Source organism: Coturnix japonica, chromosome 2 (assembly GCF_001577835.2).
Source record: "Coturnix japonica isolate 7356 chromosome 2, Coturnix japonica 2.1, whole genome shotgun sequence".
In the NCBI taxonomy this organism is placed as follows: domain Eukaryota; kingdom Metazoa; phylum Chordata; class Aves; order Galliformes; family Phasianidae; genus Coturnix; species Coturnix japonica.
Genome location: NC_029517.1, coordinates 64,515,548 through 64,535,862, shown reverse-complemented (window position 1 = coordinate 64,535,862; position 20,315 = coordinate 64,515,548). Strand labels below are relative to the sequence as shown.

General features: G+C 46.0%; 1 long non-coding RNA gene across 1 annotated transcript; it reads left to right on the top strand.

The window, feature by feature from the left end:
* Nucleotides 1-6,844: 6,844 nt before the first annotated feature.
* On the top strand, nt 6,845-15,351 carry LOC107309591. The gene is made up of 4 exons (XR_001553242.2): nt 6,845-9,289; nt 10,338-10,508; nt 12,162-12,569; nt 13,946-15,351. It is a non-coding gene; the product is annotated as an uncharacterized LOC107309591 (long non-coding RNA).
* The last annotated feature ends 4,964 nt before the right edge of the window (nt 15,352-20,315 follow it).

The following is a 20,315-nucleotide window of genomic DNA, read 5'->3' as shown; positions in this document are numbered from 1 at the left end:
CCCTTCCTACTTCTTTTTTCTTTAAAGCAGGAGTAATGTTACAATAGAGTAGCTGTATTTTACCATCATTTGCTAACTTCCATGTAACCTTAATTATTACATTTAGCTTCGAGAAGCACGTGATTTGGGTAATCAACATCACAATCTCATGTTAAAAAGTGAAGCAGTGAGATTCACTTTTGAAAACTGAACAGCCTTCAGAGATGAACGAGGCTGAGGGGATGTTTGTTTTATTTATAGCAATACCTCCTTGACAAATAATTCAAAGGGGTAACAAAGGAATAGTTGTGCAGTTTACTTCAGTGACCTTGTTCCCATAGAAATGTACACTCATACCCTCCTCCATGGGCTGGATGCATACCTATCTGCTGCTGCGCTGCCAGCACTGATGCATGGTGCATCTCCTCACTCCTGATGTGGGTCTGAATGCTCAGTCCTCCCCTGCTGATGCTCAGGCTTCAAGCAGAATAGGTCCCACATACAGCAACCTGGATTTTCTTCAGACAAGTGCTTTAGGAAAAACAACTGTGGAAAAAAAGCTAAAGAAGAAAATGATGCATCACAGTATCTGCCCTCTATATTTGTTTTCAGTGCTTAATTCCCACTCTGAACAGCACTTCCCCACCCTAGTGAAGAACTGTTTCTGGTTCTCGATGAGATGGAAATCAGACAACTAAAGCTGGAGGGAATGGAGACGAACGCTGTGTGACTGGGTTTCATACTGAATTATTTTTTTGCTTGCTCTTTTAGTTTGTTTCCCACCTTGAAAGTATTTAGTGTGAGGATTTCCTGCAGGAGAGTTGATAATTCTCTCTGTTAGGAACAATACTGAAGGTTGTTAATGTAAAGTAGCAATACTGAAAAGAAGGTGGATGTAAAATGAAGTTTTTCAGTCAGTATTTTTCTTCCTTTGCATCTCTTCACTTTCAAAAACTAAGGCTATGAAACAAAAGTCACTTGCATCCCGTTCTGCAAAGGGGCTGTGCTGCTACAGAGCCGTGGGTGAGCTCCGCGCCTCCTGCTACAACAGTAAGGCAGTTAATTTCTATCTCCGTTTTCCTAATGGTTCACAATACGTGGGGGATAAAATCTGAGCACTTTACTGCAGCAGGAAATGTAAGCCTTGAATTTAACTAACACAGTTTGTTGGGATAGTTTTTAAATGTTTCCTGAGCTGACTGCAAAAGTTAGGCAGCCTATGCAGCTCCTGCTTTCTCCTCCTCCACAAGCGAGGCTCACCTATGATATTTACTGCATCATTGCATCCAAGCCAAACTTGGTTACTGCGGCAACTAAGTTTTTCTTCTCAAAAGGGTCACAGGGAAACACATCCTTCAGGATCCCCTAGTAACCGTCAGCCGTATGACTGTGGAACATCAACAGTGAAATGCCTGCTTTCCATCGCTAAGGCAGCGCCGCCTGTGCCTGCAACAAGGGGGGCAGAGTCTGGTTACATTCCTGACCCACTTTCACATCCCTCCCTCCTCCTCCTCCACCTCCTCCTCCTCTCTCAGAGAGCACAGCAGCAACCAGCAGGGCAGCAGGAGCCTCCCTCCATTTAGCAAGGCTCCCAGCGCCCGTAGTCACTGAGCCGTGTGCTGTCTCCTAGCAAGCGGCAGAAGTGCAGGTTTCCCCAGCATCAGGCCCTGTGTGTGCGATGATGGTGCTTCTTTCGCCCAGGCCTTTCACACACCTGCACCACACACAGCATAGGGCTGCCCCCCACCCCACCCCCCTTCACTCCTCTGCTGGTGGGTGAGTGGAAATCTGGGTGTGCACCTTGCTCCCTCCCCAACACTCATTCTCTGCCATCCCCTTGGATTAGCCTCGGTGTGCCCGTCTGACTGCCCTGCTCTCCTCACCCACCTCCTTTATGTAACTTCCCCATTACGCTCCCACTCTTATCCTCCCAGGGCTCATCCCTTTCCCCAGATATTGCAAAACCCCCTCCTACCCATGGTGGGCAGGTGGGTGAGTAAGAGGAGGAAGCCCATGACCAGCTTTGTATCCCGGCGGCTGCTCACAGCACCCATCTGTTGCTCTGCAAGCAACACTCCCTTTCCCCGCAGGCAATGCAGAGGGATTTCACTCTGTTCAGGGGCAGGTGCAAGCCTTCATGCCCCACTTTACTTGGCCCCACCACTCAGGCTCCCCATACATCCCTCCTCACAAGGCTGTGGGGCCCTGGCCAATGCAAGTGTGTACGGCCCATCCCCAGAGAGGTGCCTGTGGCCCCAAGGCTGCTGGCCTGAGACACTGTATGGGAAAGGAAAGGAAAAAAAAAAAAAGTTCTCTGCTCTTTGTGCTTATATAACTTAAAACCACCTGTTTTCAAGTTTGGACTTGATACATACTTCTGCTCTGCTCCTGTAAGTGTTTCAGCACATGGTACACACATGCTTGCATCAATGGAGAGGGGGGACTTAGTGTTTAATGCGACCCTGCATCTTCAGAGCTGGACCAAATTAACAAAAATAGTTGAGTAACAGATTAATAATGACTCAAAATAACATGACACAGAAGCAGTAGATTGTTTCCATCATCATGGCTTTCCAGATACTCTCTGTATTAATGTGCACGTAGCAGCATTCTCAATACTGAATATGGAGTACATTCATGTTTTTAATTATTAAATTCAAACTAAATGTTCATACTTCTCATTTAAAGTCGTGTTTCACGTACAGGGATGCCTTGAAATACATTTAGGTATTAACTACAATAGGGCTTAAATGACCTTGTGCTGTACTGCATATAACCAGTCAGATGAATGCGGTGGGCTTCCCTCCATCGTCTGTGACCACCACAGTGACTGTGAGTCCACATGGACAGGACACAGTCTGGGCTGAGGTGTTCAAGACCAGGTTGGATGGGGCCCTGGACAACCTGATCTAGTAAAGGTGTATGTTTGGTGGCCCTGCCAGGCAGGGGGGTTGGAACTACATGATCCTTGAGGTCCCTTCCTAACCCGGGTCATTCTGTGATTCTGTGATTATCTCGGGGCAGGCCTAGAGATGGGCACAAGAGGGTCCAGCTTAAAACAGTGTTCCTCAAAATGAGAGCCATGTTGCTATTTAGGTGAGGCCTGGTGTGTCCCTGCCCAGGGAGCAGAGCTGGGAGCACCCCAAGGAGGGCCCCACGGGGTGCATGATGCCAGAGCAGCCAGGTCACAGTGGGAATCGCCCTGCTGGTCTCTCCTCCTTCCTGTGTCCTCCAGCAGAGCTACCGGCTGCTGGGGAGGATGGGGCAGTGCAGAGGAACCTAAGAAGGGAGAGGGAGAACAAGAGGCAAAAACCCAGACAAAACACCTTTTATGCCTTAAATTTCCCAACAGATGTTAGGGCCTGTCTTTCTCGCTCTCAAGGATGATTGTTTTTTAACCTTGCCGTGACTGCTGCTACTGTGGTGAAGTCTGCTCCTCCAGCAGCATACCCCAGTTGGGTTCCTGACCTTGCCTCCTTTGCCTTACAGAGAGCTGCAGCTCCTTGGCTTTGCCTCTTTTCACCTTGGGATAGGTCAGAAACATTACCCTGAGGTAAAAAAAGCTCACCTCTTTCAGCTGTGAAGGCAAGGCCCGGCTCTGCCTCAGACATCTCCCTCCGTAACTGGAATTTCAACAAGTACCTGCCCCTAAGATTAATGTTGCGCAGCATTCCCAGGCACGCCCCACCACAAACACGGCTGATCTTCTTCAGGGCCCCAGCACAGCACCAGCAGCCTTCTGCCCGCAGCAATGTGCCCCACCTCAGGAGCGAGGTTCCCTGCTCAGCCTGAGACACCAACCCACGCCACTCGCTAGTGGGCAAGTGGGGAAATATCTGCCCCATGGCAGGACCTGCAGAGCGAGCTCTTACCAAGCAGCAGTGCCTCCTTAGACAGGAGATCTTTTCCTTTCCCCGCTGACCCTGTTCTTGAAGATTTATATGACCAATTTATAATCTCCTTTTAATTGCAGAGATAATATATTTAAAACATATGTGCTTCCCGCAGCGCTGTGTGCACTTTGAGTGTTGTCTGCCTTTTGCCCCGTGTGTGCATTCACCGAAGGTACTTGTGCATATGGAAACAATCAGACTACCCAAAAGACAACACACTTGATACTGTTAATTACACGGAGTAAACACCACTGGGACTATAACCAGTCTCTAGATCTGAGTCAGTATTTTGCTGCCGAGCTAAAGACGAAAGTCCATTATGTGCACTCGTACAGCCGGCAAAGTCCCTGCTGCACACACTGCTGATTTCTGTACATGCTACGTGGCAGAGAGCCAAGGAATTATAGCACAAACAGGATTTTATAACCGGCGTTATTTAAGGATGGGCAAACTGTGAAACTGCAAAAGTCAATGGTTCTAGCGCACTTTCAATTAATTTTTATTGTCAAGTTGTATTTCAGGATACTAAAGACCTCCGTGATGACAAGAAGGAGGCTGTGGGAATAGGCAGGAATACAGCATGCACAGTTCTCCTCTCTGATTTATGGATCAGTGAAAAACCTATTTAGATGGCAAGTTATTTCTTTCCTCTTATGTTAGATGAAATTCATCTTTGTCTTGAGTTCCTGCCAGAAAACACATTTAAGCAATATAAATACAGGTATCGAGCATTATATTGTGCAAATGGTATATCTGAGTCCTTGCACTGAAGTAAATATAACTTTTTGTGCACTAAAGATGGCAGTAATAATTGTGTTGTTCAGACAATTAATCTTATCATAGTCTGATATATAAATAAGTAAATGGAGTTAACATCTCAGCAACTTCCAGAAGGAACCTCAGAGAGGATGCTGAATTTTAAAACACCAACATACACTGAAGTCAACATGCCCAAAGGTTTTAAGTCAGAATTAAAGCAGGCTAGGTGTGGTTTAGGAAATAATGGTGGTAGGTGAATGGTTGGGCTGGATGATATTGGAGGTCTTTTCCAACCTTGGCAACTCTATGGTTCAATGATTGTGTGTCCATAACCAGATCTGGCAAAAATGTGTCTCTGTGTTACATTCATTGTGGTGTTCTTAGTTTTCCCAGGTCCACAGCCATAAAGTGACCTTGCTCCTGCTTCTGTATCGGCTCTGTATGTGCTCAGCTGGCACAATCCTTGATTGTTCTCCATACATGTGGGTTGGCACCCAGGAATCCTGACCATCGTACACTGAGCCCAGCGTCAGATGTGTTGAACATCTTTCTTTGGACCCACTAGTTTTGGCAGCCCATGTCTATGCTGATTTTTGCTACTGAGGCTGTATCACACCGATTTGAGAACTCAAAAAATGGCAAAGCTAATCCTGAAGCATTTAAAATGTTAGCCAAGTTGGATGCGTTAGCAGCAGACTTATCTCCACATGAAAACCTGTGTGTGACAAGGCAAAGCATGGACACCTTGTATACTGATACTGTGCATGTAGGCAGCAGACATGCATTCAGGCTGTGGCAGTGCTGGAGGTTCCTGCTGCTTCACTTCCAGGCTGTGGGGTGAGAGCTTCCTCTCATGCATAGAGAGGGATGTTGTAAACACAAATGTTCATCTCTGCTAACCTGCCCCTGTTCAGGCTGAGAAGATGTAAGAAGCAAAGCAGATCTGAAGGGATTGCAAGCACAGGCATGGAGAATAACCTCTTCCACCAGCATATTAGCTTGGGAGGATGTGCATGTGTAGCCCAGCCCCCTGTGTGGACTTTGATAGATTATCTCTAGGGAGATGATCGCAGACGAACCTGCTGCTCATTTGTAGCGTGAAACCATGCAGCTCCTCCTCTGTCTGCCACTGTGCTCCTGCTTATGGGGGCAGCTACTCCGTTCATCTATGTCTGCCCTAAAGCAGGGGGTTGGCATAACCTTTCTTGTATACCCAGCATGAAGTGGTTTACCCCTCTGTGAAACTCAGGTGAGCTGCTTCTCTGTTGACTGCAAACCGGGAGCATCTTCACAGGGAACTTTGAAATCAAAGTGAAACTTTACCCTGGGCTTTCTTATTGCTGCCTCCAGAGTCACCACATCCTTCTCTTGTCACCACCACCTTTCAGTTAAGAAAGTGGCAATGAGACACAGCATTCAGCAGTGAGAACTGGGTCTGCGTGTGAGGAATGAATTTATAGAGGGGTTAAAATTCGCTCTTTGAAAGCAGAGAGCACCAAAAGGTCCACCTGGGGATACAGTTGTTAGCGTGCTGCAGTTTTACAGTGTTTCCCTACATTTCTTGTGGAGACAAGCCCCAAGGAATCTGAAGACTTGGCTTATTTTCCTGATCCTGCAATAGATTTCCTTTCTTGCCCAGCCGTGGGTAAGTCTTTTAGATGCACATTTTCAAGCTCAGGCTTTAATTTTAGCCCTCTGGCTCAAGATATCCAGGATCTGTCCTGCATGTGTATTAATCACTTACATCTCCAGCCAAAATTAACAGAAGCCGCCTGTACACAAAAGTACAGAAAATTAGATTCTACTTAGAAAAACAAGGCCTGCCCTGTCTTACTCAGCTTGCCTATGTATTTAGTGGGGATGATAACACCTGTCCAGCTGCGGAGACATCAGGTTAAATTAATTAAGGTTAGCAAAGGATGTGAAGCAATTAATTAGCTTTTGCTTGCATGTGTAAAGGAGAAGAGCTCTTTGAGCACTGTTTCTCCTGTTTTGGTCTTTCTATTACATTCAAATGAGGATAAACATTACCTCCTTCACAGAAAGCTCAGCTAAATGTTATATGCCTGCGAAGAGTTTGGTTTTACTTGGAAGGAATAGGGCATGAGATTTTGGTTCCTCTCACTTGTTTATGAGCATGAATTTACTACACATAAATCACTGCAGGTCAGAACATTGCTGTTGCCTTAACGCGAAGTAAGAGAGCACAGAATCACCCTTTAATGTTGTGCAATTGGACAGGATTTGGCTTGTCCTGATTTTGTGTTTGGAGAACTCGGGCTGCCCTTTGTGCTCGATGTTCTACCTCTTTTTCTCTTGAAGGTCCAGTGGAGAAATCCGACTGGGTGCGTTTGCATCACTCACTTGCTGCCTGTTCTTTGTCTGAGTGCAGTGTTTTTCTGAAATTAAAGCACAGCTTTCTTCTCTTTGCTCACTGTGGGATTTCCCAGTGTTTCACAAGGTTGCTGTTTGATGAACATTTCAAGCTGGCACTGATGCTGAAAGAAACAGTCGTGTTTTCTTTATACCTGTTCCCTTGTATCTAGTCCAGGGTGCACGTGGCTGTAAGATGGACCAGAACAGGGAGGGAATCTGGCTCAGAAAATAGCTGTTTCTGTCTTGTAATCACATTTGTTTCATGTGGTTCCCTTTCATGACAGGGCTTAGCAGCAGGGCAAAGAAGAGCTGGGGGGAGAAGGAGGAGAAGCCGGGCTTCTCCAGGTGGGGAGCCTTTCTGCTTCCCACCCCATGTCTCTTTGTCTCTCACTCCGCTATCTCCTGGAGGTGGCAACAAGTTAATGTGACTCAGGAGCCAGAAGGTGAGGGGGTTGCTGTGGATGAAGGCCTACATTGTGTCCTTCTGAACCCAAGGCTATTCCCCTCCCCCTTTCCATTCTTTGGGTTACTCAGCAGAGCTGCTCCGATTCACATAAGCTAACAATCTGTTTGAGAAGAAACAATTAAGGCCGTAGAAGTTGTTGACATCCTATTTTCTTTTTTTTTTTTTTTTTTTTTTCCCCAGTAGCATAACTGGTACTCCAGCTTAGCTTGTCCTTTTGTGCTCTCCATCCCTTGCACTGAATCCATGAAGAAACCCATGCGGGTAGAACTTCAGCCCCCACAACCCCTAAACAGCTGGGACCAACAGCTAAAGAAGCTCAGCTTTTCTCACAGTCCACAGTGTAGCTTTTGAGCTGGCTGGTAATTGGAAACACTGTGCACTCCACTGCTCGGTCTCTCAGGCTCCCTGGCCAGCTGTGGGCTGTTCACCACCATTGCTGAGCCCGCGGTACAGGGACGAGCCGCAGCGCCCGGTGAGGATGGACTGTGGTTATGGGATGCCATCAGGTTGGCTTGCGTGTCTTTTTCCAGGAAGCTGAGTGCATGCTCCCTGCTTCTTCTCTTTTTCATGATCTTCAAGAGTTCAGCTTAAAGCAGCTGCAGATAAAAAACAAGCATCCTGCTGAAGAAGAGCCAATGGCCCTGGGAACAGACTGCTTTTATAAAAAGCCTTACGCGAGCCAGATGCCCCCCTACCCTGACAAAGACTGATCAGGTGGCTGCTGGTATCGCCTTTCACCGCTCTTTGGCAAGGGTGGAAACAGAACGATGGTGAGTTTTCAGGTGGAGATGCCTTTTATTTTTGCTTTGGTGATGCAGATGGAAAGAGTCGTTCTGTTCCATGCAAAGCAGTGCTGTTGTAGGGACAAAAAGGAGGACTATCGGTGTCTAGGAGCATGCATGCAATTACTGTAATTCTCACATGCAGGCTGCTGTGGATTTATGCTTTGTGAGAGGTCAGGTCAGATCATAGGCATAGAAGATAAATCCATTGGATGTATCTCTGGAGGCTGTGCTGCAAGTCTCTTGGCACGGGGTGAGTTTTGGACATGCAGTCACTTTGCAGACTGGAGAAGAGAGGAATACAGGCTGAGCTGAGCCACAAGTCTTTGCAGAACCAAAGCACTGATTCTTCCTGCAACCACTCTCGGGTTGCTTCTGAGCTGGGTGGTAAGTCAGGATGTTTCTTCAAAATGCCACGTAGGGCTTGCAGAGATTATTCAGACCGTTTGTTGCAGTGTTGCAACAAAATCTCCCTCTTTTTCCTTCCCTCTCTCATAATCTGGATCCTGCTCACATCAGTACCTAACACAAACTTTGTGAATTATTCTGGGGATGAAACAGAAACTGCTTGCTCAATCCAGCAGCCTGATGGGTTTTTATCTCAAGATGACTGTATTTTTATACTTATATATGCGACACAACTCCAACCCTAAACTTGCTCCCACTTCACTTTCAGGCGTTTCCCCAGCACTTCCCCACCCGACCGGCCTCAGCAGGTGTGAGGATGAGGAGGATGAAGCCCGGAGTGCGAGCCAGCCCCGCCGGCTGCCGAGTGCCACCAGAGGGTGCTGCTCCGTGCGGCCGGCCGGCAGGGACGGGTGGGAACGGGAGGGATGAGAGAGGAACGAGGGAGGCTGCGGCCCCCAGCCAGCTCCCTGCCTGCCAGCCCATGCTGTGGTTGCCAGGCTGCTCGGTTCGGTTGCCCCGCAGCTAGCGAGCTCCGTCTGATGAACCTCAGCTCCCTCTGGAGAAAACAAGCGTTTGTGGCCGTGTTGATGTGCAAGGAGAAAAACGTTGACGCCGCAGATAACGTGGTTGGTACATCTCATTCAAGACTCGATTGGACGCCTACCTGTGCGACGTGGTGTAGGGAGCCTGCTTTGGCAGGGGGGTTGGACTCGATGATCTCTAGAGGTCCCTTCCAACCCCTACAATTCTGTGATTCTGTGATCTCGAGGCAGCGTGTATAGAAAGCAGTGTTTGAAAGGGTCAGTTTGTTAACTTTGAGCTCCTGTGGTGTAACCAGCCGCCCTTTAGTGAGAGAGAATTAGTCTGTTTAGCAGAAGGCATCACATCCCTCTGCTTATCTCCCATGCTGCTGCTCTCCCCAGCAGCCGCACGCCTTGGTGCCTGCTGTCCCACACGTCCGGGGCTGCTGTACAGAGCACTCCTTATACAGACGTCTCTTGGCATGAAGGCGCTCCCCGGGAGCAGGACTGTAGATTGAAATGCTGCCTTCTTGGAATAAGCAAATGCCAGGGGTTTATTTCCTATTAAGCTAGCAGATAGTTTGTGCATTTAGCTGCAGTTTGCTGTCTCCAAACAGATAAGGGTGGATACTTGTTGTTTTCCTTCCTCTTTATATTTCCAGCCTGGGAAACAGCAAAAAGTTTGTGCAAAAGCAACATCTGTGGGAGAGAGAGAGAGAAAAGGATGAGGCGGGCTGGCTGGGCAGCCAGCCTCAGGAGATGGTGAGACAGAAGAGCTATTCATTGTGAGAGGCAGTTGCTCCTCACCCTGCTAGACTATAAATTGGACACCTTATTAAGAGCTGATCCTCCAACAGCCCCACCCCAGGCTGTGCTCACGCTCCAGACTAGAGGAACATAATCCCATTTCTCTCTGGGTGCCTGCTGTTGGGTGAGCACATGTGTGAGCGGGACAGAGGACACGAGGCAGAAGGAAGCAGCACATTTTTGGGTTCAACTTAGGAAAACAAGGCAAACTTTAAGGAGGGGACAGGGTGGAGGTTGGATGGCAGTGAAGTTTGGGCTCTCACACTGTGATGCTGTAGTTGCCTTACCAAATAATGAAACCAGTCTTACATTTTTTCTTTTTCTTTTTTTTAACTTGTTTTCTCAGTTGTAACTTAAAAATGCTGACTCACTGGCACTGTGTGCCAACACAAATGTTGCTGCGGAAATCAATCATCGTGAGAGCCTGGTGAGATACAACTCCACAGTGTCATGGGCTTTGAATGGGCCTCCAAGTTTCTTCTTCAGACAGTTGGCTTGGTAACTCCCATCGTGTCAGGTGAGCCCAAAGGTCTGAGCAGACTTAGGCAGATGTCATCTTGAATGGTTGCTATGGTAAAAATTCATAGGAATGTGAGGTTAACAAATTCATCAGTTGTATCATCCTTGGCGAGACTTCTGAGCTTTTCAGCCTTTGTGCACCTTTGACCATTTGAGAGGTTCTCAGGCTTGCATTTGAAGTGCGTTCCTGGATACCTTAATTTGTGTGCCTCAAGATGAATTTACATGCTTATAAAAATGAACACAAAGCATCTTCAGCATTTCACTTTTCCTCTTCTACATTCTGCTTGAGGGACTTAGTTTTGTCAATGATTCTGTCAGCTCAGGTCACCTTTTACCATGTACCAGTGAAGCTGCACTGGAGTGGGCCCTTGGAAGTCAACGGTCTTCAAAAGTCTTCAACACATCTGTCAGACATGGATTAGTTGTTAGTACTGGTGGTTTTGGTACAGTTAGAATAGAGGAGGGGAGGCTCTACCATCTTCAGCCCAGGCTCTTGCAGCTATTCAGCTTCTGCCAACCTCTCTCTTCATTCATTTGCTGATCTCAGCCAAGCCCTTGTAAAGCTGGGTAATGGTGTTATTTGCATGGGAGGTGAAGATGATGTAGAGATGGGTGTCATATGTGTACTGCTGACAAGTCAGTCCATGGTGCCACTGAATCTTCTCTACAGGCTTTATATAGATATTGAACAGGCTGGGTGAGGGGAAAGAATTTTATGTTATTCAGCAGGTGGAAAAGGTTTTGGAGGTTAAGGAAAGAGCAAGTGTTTATCATAAATCTCTTGAGCTTACTGGAGATTGATGTAAGAGATGTCTGAAGATGTATCAGCTCTGTTCCAAAGGGCTGTGGACAGGCATTTATTTTCAAACAGCTGAGCTGGCTGGAGATCTTAAAGCCATTCCAGATGCTTGCTACCCACCCTCTGCTGATGGTTGCCATACCCATTGCTCTGCTGTTAGAAAAGGTAGTCCAAAGTCTTCCTGATCTGTCCAGTGAAGCCCCTCAGATAGTTGTGAGTGCTGATAAAGGTGGTGTTATTTAACACAGCTGAAATTGCATTACCTTGAAAAGAGAGAATGTTCGCATTACTGTGAGTTTTGGAAAGGAGAGAAAGGAGAAACGAAGAACTCAGCCTGTCCTACAGCCCTAGACAGCTCCTGCATTGCCTCCTGCAGGCCTGAAGATGAGCGAGGCATGTGTGTGGGGCTGGGTACATCTTTTGGAACAGGCAATGTAGCTGCTGTTTTGGGGTTTGCTTTTATGAGTGAAAATGTGCTTGGATATTTTGTATAGATTTTGTGCTTAAAATATATGTAAAGTGCTTGTTTCTTACATGAGTGACTTAAATGATGTATGTGGAGACGTGACAACCTCCTACAGGGTCAGGTACTTCATGTGGCCAAAGCTTAGATAACGAAGAGTTTGTTATTAGCCAGATTTTCTAACAGAGCTCTTATGAGAAATTGCTATTAATTATTATATTAATACTACTATGGTTAAAGCGGAACCAGCAAGTTACAATGAAATGTCTAAATTGGGGCAAAGAAGAAAGCTCATGAACTCGAGTGTTCATTGAGAAATGGGAGAAATGGGAAGAACTGGGATGAAAACCCGTGGGTGTTTTTAAGAGATCTTGGAATTCTTGCAGGTTTTTCAGATCCAAAAACACAGAACTGCTGGAGATTCCTTGACGTGTATACAGGCAAAACAGAGCAAGAAAGAATCCCGTTCATCCTTGCTGGCCATTCTGTTTCTGAACTGGGCCAGAATGAAGCATCCTACCTTAACAACAGTCCAAAACTCTGCTGGAATTTGGACTAGCATCCAAACTCAAGGCACAGGCTCTTCTCTAAATAAAAATAACTCGATCATAAGCTATTCTGGGGTGGTGACTTTCAGACAAGAAATGTAGGGCTTATATAGGTTTTTACTTCTGTCAAATACATCTGGATGCTGTACTCCTTCCTGCCGATACTCTGAACTTGCTCTCTTCAGCTCAGAGACAAAGAACCCCAACTGGAAGCTAGAAATGGTAGAACAACTGATGTTACTCAAGGTAAACAGCAGGGTTTTTTTGGTGGTTTATTTATTCCACAGAGGATATTCTGCTACTCTGGTTGCTGCTGATGCTGATAAAATTTCTGTCATTGCCTGTGATGAACAGCATGCAATGTTGGTTCAAGATAAGAGCCAACAGCACGTCAAAGAGTCTTCTCCAAATAGGAATCCCATAGATCTGGCTTTTTTGACAGGGTGGTACTTAACAAAACTGCCACACCTGGCACCATTGACATCACTGCCAAAACTACCCGTCACCATCCTCTCCCCTTCCCACAGCACCCAGTAACAAATCTGTTTTTTCCTGTTTGCTTGGATATACCTGGTATTATGGTAGGAACAGTTCCCGTTCACGAAGAATGTGGCGGGATGTAGCTAGCTGTAAGGGACAGGAAGCAAAGGAGGAAGCAGTGTGCTGGGCTATTGTTGTTAATGGCACTAGGCAGCAAGTGCTAAAGCATGTTTTACATCAGTGTGAGCACTGCTGCGTATGATGTCCTACTGGGAGTGCCTGCACTGTGTGCAGCAGATGGGCAGCAGGAGGGTTCTGAGGTAAGAGTGCATCCCACCTCAGGAACTCCAAGCAGTCTATGAACTTCAGTTGATTTAAAGCTTTGGGCCTTCTAAATTATTATCCAGTCGTATCCTGGAGCAAGGCATATTTGCTGAAGATGTCACAGGAAGTTTTCAGCTGTGCCAAGTGTATAAACTAGATCTTGTGACTCATAGGTCTAGGGTTTAATCGAAAGAGTTTTCTTCCTCTTTACATAGCTAGCCTGCCTTCTCTTTGATATTATCCCACCCTTCCCTAATCACTGGGTGACATCTGATTCCTATGACTCTACTATAACCTTCAAGGTCTATTGTATTGGGTCCAAGATCTTGTTGTTTTATTTCTGGCTCTTCTAATTTTGAGTTCATCCCTGCAATTCCAGGGGGCTCACTCCTAGACTGGCTGCAAGCCCTTGGGAAGCAGGGTGCCCCTTGCTGGCACATCCCACTGTGGAGCAGAGATTTCCCTGAACCAGTCACTGCCCTCCCCTAAAACCTAGTGTGGAGGATGGCTATCGCCTCCCACGTGCTTCCTGCAATTTCTGCTTAAGTATAGTATTCTTTGCTCTCTGCCTGCAGTTGGAATGTAAAAGCTACTTTCTGTAGATTTAAAGTTGCTGCCTCCTCTGAAGTGGCTTTATTTTAGTGCTCAGTTCAATGATTCCTACACAGTACTTAACCCAACAGGTATCTGAAATCTGTATACATTATTTAGATCTAAGTTAATGCACAGCATTGCTTCTATCAATATTATTAGATTTTCTTGTGTCTTTAAACTCAGTGTTCTTGGGTCACTTTCTCTTTTTTTCCCTCTCATCAAAGGATTTGCAATGCGCAGTTTGGGCTATGGATGTGAAGGACCAAATCCTACGCTGCTTAAAGTACAAAAGAGCAATGGAACTACGTCCATGCATATGAATACACGGAATGCTGAAATCATTCTACCATTCTGAAAAACACGTGGTCTAGAGGACTGATGCTGAGAGATGTCATTTAGGATCATCTAATTCATGAACCTGTATATCCTGATGTAAATATAGCTTTTCCCCTGGTTATATACTTTCATTGGTGAAGATATCCTTTTTTTAAAATAATAATAATAAGTAGATGTTAAATACTGTGCATCTAGAACCCCTTACTGGACTTATAACACCTTTATAACAGCATTTTACACAGCACACCACTTTTCCCATCCTATCTAGTATCAGAGGCTTCTCTCAATCAGCAGAGCTCATGGATTGAGACTGGTATTAAAATAAAGTTTAACATCTGCGCAGATGATGAAAATACAATTTCAAGTTCAGTTTTGTAGTTTGGTAGATTTTTACTTTTAAAATGTGTCCTATGTTTTTATTCCCGGCTCCTCTGTTTGCTTTGGGTCAATTGCAAGTTTTCACGTTGAGTTTTGCAGCTTACCTGATGCAATACATACACACCAAATTAAAATGACGCACAAGATTAAAAAGACAGCAGTGTTGAAGTTTAAACAAAAAACAAAAAACACACAAAAAAAGCAGCTATGTTGTGCTGGAAACATACTGAAAAGAGATGTTTCAACACTGCTGGAACTCTTTGTTTTCCTGGTTTTCTTCCTGAATGAAGTCCTGGCAAAATCAGCTGGATTTTGTGATGTGTTTTGGCTCCAGCAGAGCAGGATCCTAGCAGCATTTCTTCTGATGGCTTGAGAAGAGCAGGAGTGGAGGAGCTCCCCATGTGGAGGGTTTGGTTCCAGGAGAAGAGTCCTCCTAGCCTATGAAGAGGAGCGATTCAACGTGCCTTCCGCTCGGGGGTAGGAGGGGAAGGAGGGAGAGGGACAAGGACACTTCCTTCATAGCGCTTTGTCAGGGCTTCTGGCCAAGAACGTAAGTCTAAATACAAGTCGTCGAGCACTGTGCCAGATCCTGAGAGTTTGGGAGTCCCTTTGTCCAGAAGCTTGCAAAAGTTAAGGTAGTTGCCAAATGGGATGTGTGGCATCCATGTAATACATCTGACGCATGAAAATGGGTTCCCGTTGAGCTTACCGCGGTGCCTGGGGCAAAAGTACTTCTGATTCCCTGCATGATGCAGTAATTACTGGGCTGCTGCTGCTTCTTGCCTAAAACCCAGCTACAATGGCAGCTCAGGACAACCACCAGCCTCGGGTCAGGCTGAGGCAGGTGACACGCACTCAGGGAGGGGAGGTGGGGCTGCCTTTGGTTCTGCTCTCTCTCTGGGATGAGAGGACCTGATAGCATTTGCATTTCCCCTTTAGACTCAACCATTAAGTCTGATGACAGAAATGAGCTTTTCCCCTTGGATATGAGCCAAGAAACCTTTTTTTTCTTCTTCTTCTTCTTTTTTTTTTTCTTCTCTCCTGTCTCTTTCGTAACCGTCATTTTTGTCTATCTCTGGAACTTATCACGTACTAGTGTCACGCACTGTAGGTGTGCTCCCCTTTTCCTTCAGCTGTGTTCTGCTTCCCATCTGCCAGGTGAGAGCCTCTCCTTGGCTGGCTGATGCCTGCTTGCCATAGGTGACGGAGGGGACTGAAACCATTGTTTCTGCCCCACCAGAGCCTCTGCATCTCAAAGAGAGGGAAGTCTGCTCTGGAAACCCCATGAGATGTGTCAACAGGGTCGTAGCAATTCCCGTAGGATGAGGCTGCCTGTTTTCCTGCGCCTTGCTGGAAAGTTCAGCCCGTCGTGTTTGTGCAAACCCCTGGAGGGCTCTGAGGCTGAGCAGGTGTCAGCAAGGACGTAGCTGGGGTTGCAGAACTCCTATTACAGGCTGTGCTGGCCAGAGAGGTAATTTCTCTTGGTAGGAATTGTCTTTGTGTTTCATAGGGATGCCGCTGGAGGACAATAGGCAGGGGAAATCCCCCAGTGACATTTCCCAAGTCAATAATGTGGGTTTCTTGTTTATGTACTGATAGGGGCAATCTCAATCTATTAATAAATCTGTTGAGTGATGTCCTGTGCTGAGGGGTTGTCGAGGGCTGCCAGTGGAGTTGCTCTGATGCAAGATGCATCTTTGTAGAGGTATCAGTTCTGCCATGCTACTGCACTGAGAAAATAAAGCTGTAACATTTTTGAGGGCTATCACATCCTGGGTAACTGTGCTGTGTTTTGGGACACAACTCAGCTACTCCAGTGCCAAAGGCAGTAGCACTGCTTGTCCCCTGCAGTCTGTGCCAGGAGTGGGGTTTCCTATGCAAAGCAGGGCATGGTCTCTTCTGCCTGCCTTTCCCTGGCATCTCAGTAACACAGGAGCAGGGGCTGCCTGGTCTTTCACCTTCTCCATTTGCATCAGGATTGTTTTTCCCTTGGCCTCCCTGACTTCAGTGAGCCATCCTCTGCCTTTCTGCCTTGTGCTGGCTGCGAGAGAGGCTTCCTCTGTGTGCCTCCTGAGCAGCAGCCTCACTTCCAGTGCACTACAGGCAGGCCTCTATTCGGATGAACATCCCTGTTAAATATGTATGAAGCTGACTGACTGCAACTTCCTACTTGTCCAGGCTTTATTCCTTTTTTATTCATTTTCCTCCTGCTTTATTGGGGCTTTTTTACTCAGAAGAAGAACGTATTCATCTCTGTGAGTTTTGACTTATCTGAGAGACTGCCCTCAATCTGTTTGTCTTTAAAACTTCTTCCCCTCCTCCTCCACTCCATCCCTCTCTTGCTCTTTTCTTTTTTTTTTTTCCCCTCTGCAGCTGCTGGACAGCTTTGTGACCACCAGTTGGGATGGCTGTTTGCCACTCTCTCATGATTGCTGCCATGTGCTGTTCCCCTTGTGCCTACTTCCTGTGTTCTTCCCCAGTCAAAGAGGGATTCTCCTCTGCAGAGCCTGGGCACAGTTGTCCCTTGTCTGAGGCAAGAGATCATGCTTAGTTCTGACTCAATGGAAAGCCAAGCATTTGTTTAATTTGGTGATTTTTGCCTTGTGCTTCACTGTACAACATGAGGTGTTCATTTGGCTTTTATCTGTTCCTTGCATTTATGTACTCTTCTGTCATGGCTTTGACTCACCTATGCTTGGCAAATGGTCGCTATCTCAACCTGGGTGTTTGTTGCCACTGTGCCACAGCCTCCAGGCAAACAAAACACATCCTTGTACCTCTATGGTGGCAAGGTGAAGTCTTTCATGAGAGCCCATGATGCAGGCAGGTTGTGGATGGTTGCTGGTTGGCTCTCCTGTGGTTAGGGAGGCTATCAGGAAGGAAAAGATCTCACCATGGCCACAGAAGCTGGATGAGCTGGAACTCGCTTGTTAGCCCTTCCATCACTGGTGGTAAACACGCATCAGGAAGCTGGGGCTTCATAAAAAGACTTTTGTTTGGACTGGGACAAATATCCTCCTGACGGCAGTGGCTGCGTAAGGGTGTACTCATCCTGTGAGCTGGAGTAACCCACCTGCGCTGTGCCTGAGGGCTGTGGCTGGGGTTTTCAGCCCAGGAAACTTCAACACCCAGTGCCTGATGAAGAAACCTTCAGGGCATTGTGATTTCCCATCTTCTCTAGTCACCAGGGAATCTCCCAAGGTTTAGTAAAAGCAAGAGAGATCTCCAAATACACATAGTGGCCTGCAAGCTGGAGTGCCACCCACTGAAATGAGGGCTGGTTAAGAGGCTGCCAGAACATGGATGCCATAGTAGCTTGGAGATTTTGAAACATATCAGCACAGTGATGAATTGCTCTGCCTGGAGGAGGTGCATCAGCCTGGAGCAGGTCAGCTCACACCCGTGCTCCTGCCTGTGTGGGCCTGGTGCTGAGCAGGGAGGCCCCTTCACAGCCTCCATGGGCAGGCCCAGAATCCATTTGGGTGACCTCCCTAGACTGCCAGGGTTGTTGTTTCTTTGCCTATCTATCTGAAGAAACAACATATCCAGGCCCATGGATGCTTATAAACATCCAGTTGCTCCAGTATTGATGCATAAATTCAAAATTACACTTGGTTGAAATCTCAGAAGGAAGAACAAAACTGTAGTCAGTGTTAACCCGAAATGCTGACTGGTACTCCTATCCATAATCACTGTGCATTTGCCTTTGATACTTTATGATGAAGCCATGAAGCCTGGCATCTTTCAATTTTGTAATAGAAGCACGTTCATGACAACAAAAATATCAGTGAAGTTAATGCTGTCCAGGTCACCTGATTAAAACCCATCTATCAGTTGTTTTCCCCACTACCTCTGGCTTTTCCTGTACCTGTTTCCACAAGTGCTGGAGCATTCATGTTTCATCTGTCTTTTCTGTGGCCACATGCAATCATCTGGGAGCACAGACATGATGATGAAAGACAAGTGTGGTGGATTTCCATCTCTGGGATAAAGGGGGAAGCTGAAGAAAGATTCCCCCATAAGCTGGCCCTTACTATCAGCGCTAACAATCTCAGACGGCCAAAGTTGCAAAGCTGTGTGCTGTCACAGCCACAACCTCTGCATCTTCCTGGTTCCCTGCAGTAAGCTAAGGATGAATCCTCCAGGATCTCCTGTTCCTCTGGTAGGAATGGCTGAGCCCAGGTCAGATCAATGTCAGGCATCTGAAGCTGAATGCATGACCCTGCTTGTCTGGAAGTTGCTGAGAAATGTCCCATTTGGATTTAACAAATAATACTAAGGCCGAGGCCTGTAGTGTGTTGAACATGCATGGACATTGACTAGAGCAGCAAGGCTACAGGAGATTCCTCATGTTTTGAAGAGTCATCTCTGTGATAGACATGATACACTTAAGTGAGGTATTGCATATTTAAGTATTGTGAGTTTCCAGGAAGAAAGGATGTGCAGATACTGTGACTCACTAGAAGAATAACTTCTCGTGACTCAAAGGCTTGCATGCTTATGTCTCTTAGTTTATCTCTGTATTCCACCATGGGCCCAAAACCCTGCTTTGAGGTCTGAAGAAAGTTGGCAACCTTGAGGATCTTCCCTGGCCTTGTGAAGCACTCTGGAGAGATTAACCTCTCATTGCCTCATCAGTATAGTCTAATTCATTTCTGAGCTGTTGCAACAAATGTCTTGGCAGCCCAGGGATCTAGAAGCCTGATGGTGGCAGTTTTGCCTGAAAGAGCGAGTTTTATTGTGCCTAAAAACTAAAGACTTTTGCCTAAAAGGTAGTGGTGCAGGACACTTGAGCTTTGATAAAATTACAGAGGGATGTGAGGAGTCTCCATAAGACTCCTCAATGGTGGTGTGCATGTTTGGCATTGATCTTGTGATAGGAAGATTCTGCAGGTGTGCTTAATGGTGCCTGGGAAGAGAGAGTTCCAAATGGATTTAAAGCTGGGGAACATTTCTGCCCTGCCTATTTTTTTTTTTTTCCTTTCTTCCCAAAGTTTGTGATAATTTTGCACTTCATTCATACCTAAGAAACTTAATGAATCATGTTTAAAAACTGAGTTTCCTTTTTTTCCTAAAACTAGGTCTTGAAATATAACGTGCCTCAAATATCCAAGACCAAAAGGCAAGCTTTAGAAAGAGACGAAGCATGCCCTCATGTGGCAATGTTTTTTCCTTATAATACCTGTTTGTTTTGCTTTTAATTCTGAAAGAATTTGTTGCCGTGTGTTATGTCATTACATCAGAATTGGCATTCAGAACAGGACTTCTGATACAGTGCTGGTGTACACAGAAAATGCTCGGAAATAATTATATGGGCTCCAATTCCCTCATTACTTGAGTCTGTGCATGAATGCTTTTATTTTTATTCCAAAAGAAGAATAGTTCCACACAGGAATTCTAAAATAAATAAGGGTGTGAATTAGAACTTGTCCTGTCCTCTGCTACGTGGGAAAGTTGCTTTCCATGACTGAAAACAAAGTTTAAAATGATTACAAAGTCATGGATGGACAACTTGGTTTTAAACCAGAATAATTGATTTTGAAGTCAATTTTAAGCTAGACCAAAATAAACCCAAAGTGAAGTAAATGTTCACAGAGCCTGGGCTGGCCTGAGTATCTCTCTTTAAAGATCTGCCCTGTTAAATGTTTTAAGGATCAGGAAGTTTTAGTGTTTCCTAAGACCGCATCACCTGCTTTTACCACAGGTTTTCTTCCTTGATTTCCCAAATTTTAAACAGCAAGGGTGCTTTATACCAATTCCTGGGTCCTAACAATTCATCAGAACTGCCTTATAGTACTTTTGGATTGATTACAGTTTGATTGTTACCTTGCTAAAAATGGATGAAGATCACGAGGTGCCTGGTTCAGAGATGTGTGGTGG